Below are 6,775 nucleotides of genomic sequence, written 5' to 3'. Positions count from 1 at the left end.
AATTCTGCCTATTTAATATGGTTGTTGAAAAAGATAAAATGAAATAATATATGTGAAGACAAAGCTTTATAATGCATAAGGCAGTGTGGTAGGCAGATGTCTCTGTTTGTGTTGCTAGAACAGAATACCACGGAACGGGGCAATTCATAAATAATAAAAATTTATTTCTCACAATTCTGGAAGCCAGGAAGTCCAAGATCAAGGTGTAGGCAGGTTTGGTATCTGGTGAGGGCCTGGCCTCTGCTTCCGAGATAGCACCATTAATTCTCTGTCCTCATATGGTGGAAGGGATGAAAGGGTAAAATAACAACTAGTTATCTCCAGCCCTTATATAAAGCACTAACCCCATCTATGAGGGCAGAGCCCTCATGCCCTAAGCACCACCTAAAGGCCTCACCTCCTAATATGATATCATTGGGGATTAAGTTCTAATGTGAATTTTGGAGGGGACACAATCATTCAGACAATGGCAGCAGAATTCTACAAATATCTCCAAGATTTGGGCCCCTGGTGTACACACACCTTCTCCTAATTATTCAATCCAACGCTAAGTGCTGCCATAAAGGGATTTTGCAGATATAATTCAAGTTCCAAAATAGTTGACCTTAAAATAGGGAGATTATCTGAATGAACATGACCTATCAAATGAGCCCTTTAAGTCTGAGATTTAAAACACAAGAAGATGCACATCATTTGCCTATATCAAAATATCTCATGGACTCTATGAATGTGTATACCTACTATGTACCCATCAAAATTAAAAATAATTTATTTTTGAGATGGAGTCTCACCCTGTCACCCAAGCTGAAGTGCAATGGCGCAATCTCAGCTCACTGCAATCTCCACCTCCCAGGTTCAAGCAATTCTCCTGCCTCAGCCTCCTGAGTAGCTGGGATTACAGGTACGCACCACCACGCCTGGCTAATTTCTTGTATCTTTAGTAGAGATGGGGTTTCACCATGTTGGCCACGCCGGCCTCAAATTCCTGACCTCATAATCTACCATCCTTGGCCTCCCAAAGTGCTGGGATTATAGGCGTGAGCCACTGCACCTGGCCAAAAAAAAAATTTTTAAGAAAAAAAATAAAACACAAGAAGAAGTTGACATGCTGTTGCTAGCTTGAGGGTTGAAGAGAACCATTAGAAAAGAAAACACATGTGGCATCTAGGAGCTGAGAGCAGTCCCCCGCTGACAGCCAGCAAGAAAACAGGGACCTCAGTACTACAACAGAAAGGAACAGAATTTTTTCAGTAACCTGAATGAGGATTGAAACAGATTTTTCCTCAGAGCTTCTAGATAAGAACTCAGCCTGGCTGACACCTTGATTTTAGCCTGTGAGATTCTAAGCAGAGGAACAAGCTGAGCCACAGTGTACCTAGACTTCTGACCTAAAGAACTATAAGCTAATAAGTAGATACTGTTTTTTGCTGCTAAGTTTGTGGTAATTTGTTATGTAATAATAGAAAACTAATATAAGTGACATACAGCTATCAAATATTATTTTCTGCCAGCCATAACTAGAAAGAAACACTGATTTTGGAGTTAAAAGATCTCAGATTAAATCTTAGATCTTGGCTGTGTGACTTGATACATCACTTAACCTTTCTGATCCTTTTTTTCCTCACTTATAACACAGGGATAATTTATATTTATTAGGATTGTTATGAGGATTAAATGAGGTAACACAAAAACCTGTTAGCATCATGCCTGGCATATAGTAGGTGGTCTATAAATTTTTCAATAACATTTCACAAACTTGTATATTTATTTATTGTACCCATTTTATGCTAGGCATTATGCTATGCACTTGGGATACAAAGACATTTAAGACATTGTCCATGCCCTCAAGGAATTTAAAGTATAACAGAGACAGATGAGTAAATCAGCAATTTCTGTACAGAATAATCACCATTATGATAGAAAGCCACAGATGGTATTATGGAAACAGAGAGAAGGAACAACTTGATCAGGCTGGGGGTTCAAGGAGTGTTTCTCAGAGGAAGTGATGCTTGACTTGCAGTTTAAAGTGCTGATTCTCAAACTTGAATGTGTAGTATAATCACCCATGTAGCTTTAAGACATATCAATATCTCCCCACCCCACCAAGAGATTGTGATTTCATTCATCTGGGGTGCGGCTTGGGCAGGGAAAACCCCCTGAAGACACAGCACATGCAAAACCCCCAAGGTGTGAAGCTGCATCAGCCAGGAAACTACAAAGAGTTCCATATGACAGGCATGAAGGGTGGTATGTCAGGGAGTGGTGGTATGTGATACTGAAGAGCAGCCAGATTATGCAGGACCCTGTACGCTAAAGTGAGGAGTTTGGAATTTACATGGAGGCCAATTAGAAGCCATTGAAAGATAGAGAGAAGCATGATCAGATGTCTTAACATTTCTAAAGAAAAAATTACTTTAGTTATCATGTGGAAGACAGATAGTTGAAAAGATATCAGATAGGTGAGGGAAATCATGGTTGCCATGTGGAGGACAGATAATTGAAAAGATACCAGACAGGTAAGGGAAATCAGGTGAGAAATGAGGACCATACCTAAGTACAGTGCACTGGGGTTGGAGATTGAGTCAATGAGACAGATTTTTTAAAATGTTCATGGAGTAGAACAAAAACACTTGATGACTTACTGAATACCAAAGAGGGAGGAGAGGAATCATTTTTTGTATATGTGTATTGGGGGGGGGGACATTTAGGGTGAACAAAGACTGGGATACAGGTATGTCTAGGTATACCTAATCAAGTAATAGAGCCAAACAACCTGTGTTAAGAAATGTGAGTTATTGCTGTTAATATGATGTCATTTTCATATCAAGATAGTTATCTGTGGAAACTTGCAGTAATCCCAGGATGACTCCAAGGTTTCCAGCTTAAGAAACTGAGTGGAAACATTCTAGCGAGAGCTTCCCTAGAAATTGCTCAAATTAATAATAACAAATATCCAAGACTGTAAGTATAGGGAGGGTTGAACCTCACTAAGCTGGAGCCACAATGCAATTTGGGGCCCTAGCTGGCTCTGGACCTACATGCTCAGTTCTACTCTTCAATCTGATTCTTTCTGTTAAGCTACCAGATAGCAGATTTTTGTGTGTGTGTGGAAGTAGGATGATATTAACATATTAATCATAATAGTTCCTATCCATTATTTCCTGTTATCATTACTGTTTTCCCATTCCTCCCACTCATACCAGAGGGCTCATTGGACAACAGAGAAAATGAAGCAGATGAGAAGCAAAATAATTATATGCTAATGGGAATCCCTGTGTCCTACAAGCCTGACCCAATTTCTTGGGGACAACCATAAAACCAAACGAATAGTCTGGGGGGTTCAAAATTAAACTGGACATGTGCCTAACTCTTGGGTGGAACTCAGAGAAGTGGTAAGTCCTGCAGGGTTATTCCTCACCAATATGCAAAAGGAGCAATAGAGATGGTTGTGTCACATGTCTATGCAAAGGAACTGAGATAGCCTCATGGAGCTTCCCAACAGTGGTGTAAGGAGCAGTTAGATGTACGCTCTGGGTACAAAGGAGCAAGGAAATAGCTGAGAGAGCTGAAATCAGAAAGACTTGGTGCTCAGGACAATAATCTAACAGTAAATGGCTTTCTGCCACAGTAAAAAGAAAAAACACCACATAGATGCCATCTGCAGCTGGGATGGAGGAGGTTGGCACTCTGAATTCATTAAGGAAGCCCTAAATGAAATTTAAAATGGCTGAAATTAAGTTTCTGCCAACTGGTCAAATGGAAGCTGAAAACAGATATAGAAAACAAATACATTATATTTTATAAGTTACATAATATGTACTGAGGTTCATATCCAACTACATTTACTTCAAGCTGAGGCTGTTTGTGAAGGAAAAATTCTGATTGTCCTAGTTCATATTACATGCTAGGCCACAGGGTCACTAGCTAGTGAGGAGATTACTGTCCTTGAAGTAGCAGGTGCTCATTCCTGATCCAATAAGGAGAAGCAGGTCTGAAACTATTAGTAGAGGCTGATTATTAGCAGGTTTTTTAAAAGGAAATCCTAGTGGCTTAGCATAAAATGGCTTAATGGTTTATTTCTCACATATGCTATAGTCTAATATGGAACATGGAGTGGAGTGGATGGCTTTACACCATGCCATCATTCAGATATCCATGCTCTTTTCATTATGTGGCTTTGCCATCTTTTAGGGTCTCTGAGTCTTCCACTGGATCCTCTTAATCCAGCAGGTTAATGCCAGGCTTAGAAGTGGCACTAATCATTTTGGCTCACATTCCATTAAAAAAACTGTAATACGGCACCATCTAGGAGCGAGGGGACAGAGAAATGCAATCGGGTGGCATACTCGGGAAGAAGAGGAGAAGACAAGCATTAGTGAGCCCAAGTTGTCTTAACCAGGGAGGTGAGGACTGATGAAGGATCAAGCTAGATGGCGGTAGTCCTTTCCCCTCTGCAAAAGGTTCTGTACAATGCTTTTCACTAACGAGTAAAACTTACAGAAGTTTCCTGAAGTAACATCTGTTTTTAGAGCAGAAGTTTTCAGAATACATAATTAATGCTGTGGAAAAGATAGGAAGAAGTGAAGTTCCTCACACTAAAAGCTGCCTAACTGATGGCTTCAAACAAGAGGAAAAAAAGTTGAGAAACTCACTTTGAAGATGATTACACAGGTTGATTATAGCCAGAATGACCCATAAGGCTTGGAATTTCACACTGTGTCAGAGCCTCCAGGTATGGAGCATTCTTGAATCTAATTTGTATTCTAACCAAAAAGTAAGAGACCAACCACCAACAAACTAACTAAAAAACCCACCCAGTTCCTTGACACGCTTTGCTCTTAAGGGAATATGGACAGAAACACTTAACTCTAAGTGAACCCATTAACTCAAATTGAGCCCCTGATTCAAATACTTTAATATCTATTGGCCGTGTGTTAAATTCCTAATAAGTAAGTTGCATTTCAAATTCTGTTTCAGCAACTGCTTCCACAGAATCCAACCTGCAACTTCAGACCAGGTCAATTCAGTGACGGTGCCAAGTGTGCTTAGTGCAGAAAAAAGCAAATGACTTCTGGGACACTTGGTCAGGGCTCAGGGTCACTGCTTGAATGGCTGCCAAGAGACAGGGGTTTGCTTTTCCCTGGCTACAAGTTTCTGGCACTGAGAACTACATAGATTTGTTGAGGGCCCTGAAACTGACAACAAATCTGATGACATAAAGACAGGAGAAGGAGACCTTATCCCTGGGGAGAACGAACCATCAATATAGAGGCTTAGTTAAATGAATTAGGATACACTGCTATACTAGAATGATCCACAGCCATAAAAAAAGAAAGAGACAAAAGTACATTTGCTGACATGAAAGAATGCCCAAAATATATTGTTATTTGAATTTTGAAAAGCAAGTTTTAGGAAAGCTTTTGTAATATGATACCATTTTTAAATTAACACAGTGAACTCACATTTTAATATATTTGAGTTATAAGAATTTGAAATATTGTGATATAAAATATTTTAGCTTCAGTTTATGTACAACATTTGAAATAATGCACGTCTTCCCAAATTAAAATGTCACCAAGAATCACATAACTTCAAAGCTGGAAGTCTAAGTGAACTGTAAGCCATGTTTACACTATTGCCACATGGTGGCACCAGTTCAGCTGACAAACAGATATTCTGGACTTCCTTTGTCAAGACTGGTTTTGAATCAAGCAAATATCTAATTATGTGGAGCCCTCAGGAACACATTCCTTGCATAAAACATAGCTGCCCTGAGTACTGGTAGGTAGAACATCTAAAGAAATAGGTACCAAACTTAACCGTGGTCATCTCTGGAGAGTAGAAATGGGGAGGGTGACTGTTGCCTGTCCATGTTTATATGCTTATAATGTTATTATTTTTATATTCAGTAAGAATGGGAAACAATTTCTGAATTTAAAAATGCCTTCTTTGGATTCTTGAGCAAAACCCCAAGTGCATTTCAAATGCCATGCAGATGGCAGACAACACACACTAGGCAAGGGGGGAGGCATGGCATCTTTGGCCAGACATCTGGTGCTCCATATGAAATACAGTCAAAGCCAAAAAATGTGAATGCCTCAGCTGTTCCGGCCCTAGTGTTGTCTCCATCATGTCCAAGGATTTTTCCCAGGTTCCCTCAGCACAGCAGTCTTCAGCCCAGTAATCACTCATGTAGCCACTGGGCAGCACAACCTCACCCTTCCCCGTCATTCTGATCCTGGAACTTTCATCGGCCTCAAATGGCCCACCACAGTGGCTCATGCCTGTAATCCCAGCACTTTGGGAGGCCGAGGCAGGCAGATCGCTCGAGGTCAGGAGTTCTAGATCAGCCTGGCCAACATGGTGAAACCCTGTCTCTACTAAAAATACAAAAATTAGCTGGGCATGATGGTACCTGCCTGTAGTCCCAGCTACTCAGGAGGCTGAGACATGAGAATCCCTTGAACCTCCGTGAGGCAGAGGTTGCAGTGAGCCAAGATCATGCATGCCACTGCATTCCAGCCTGGGTGACAGTGTGAGACTGTTTCAAAAATAAAAATAATAAATTAATTGAGAATGCCAAAATTGAAAACTTTTGAGGTTCATAATTTTGCTGAAAGAAAAATGGTCATCTTCTTTGCTCAATAACTGCAAAATATTTTCTTAGATTCCTAAATACCAATTCAAATGATTGATTCAATGATGTGTTATTTTTCATTTCTACATCACTCTTTTCTTTTTTTTCTTTTTTTTTTTTTTTGAGACAGAGTCTCAC

The 6,775-nt window shown here is 40.0% G+C and overlaps 1 long non-coding RNA gene across 1 annotated transcript in view; it reads right to left on the bottom strand.

Annotated features, from left to right (window-relative positions):
- Positions 1–220: 220 nt before the first annotated feature.
- The window catches only part of LOC119469150, a 22,154-nt gene continuing 15,599 nt past the window's right edge, over positions 221–6,775 (bottom strand). The window contains exon 4 of the long non-coding RNA XR_005197960.1: positions 221–233. This is a non-coding gene — a long non-coding RNA (uncharacterized LOC119469150). The remainder of the gene's footprint in view (positions 234–6,775) is intronic.

This window comes from Cebus imitator, unplaced genomic scaffold (genome assembly GCF_001604975.1).
Source record: "Cebus imitator isolate Cc_AM_T3 unplaced genomic scaffold, Cebus_imitator-1.0 Scaffold580, whole genome shotgun sequence".
Classification (NCBI taxonomy): Eukaryota; Metazoa; Chordata; class Mammalia; order Primates; family Cebidae; genus Cebus; species Cebus imitator.
Note: the sequence above shows the minus strand (reverse complement) of the source record. Positions and strands in the feature narration are given on the sequence as shown.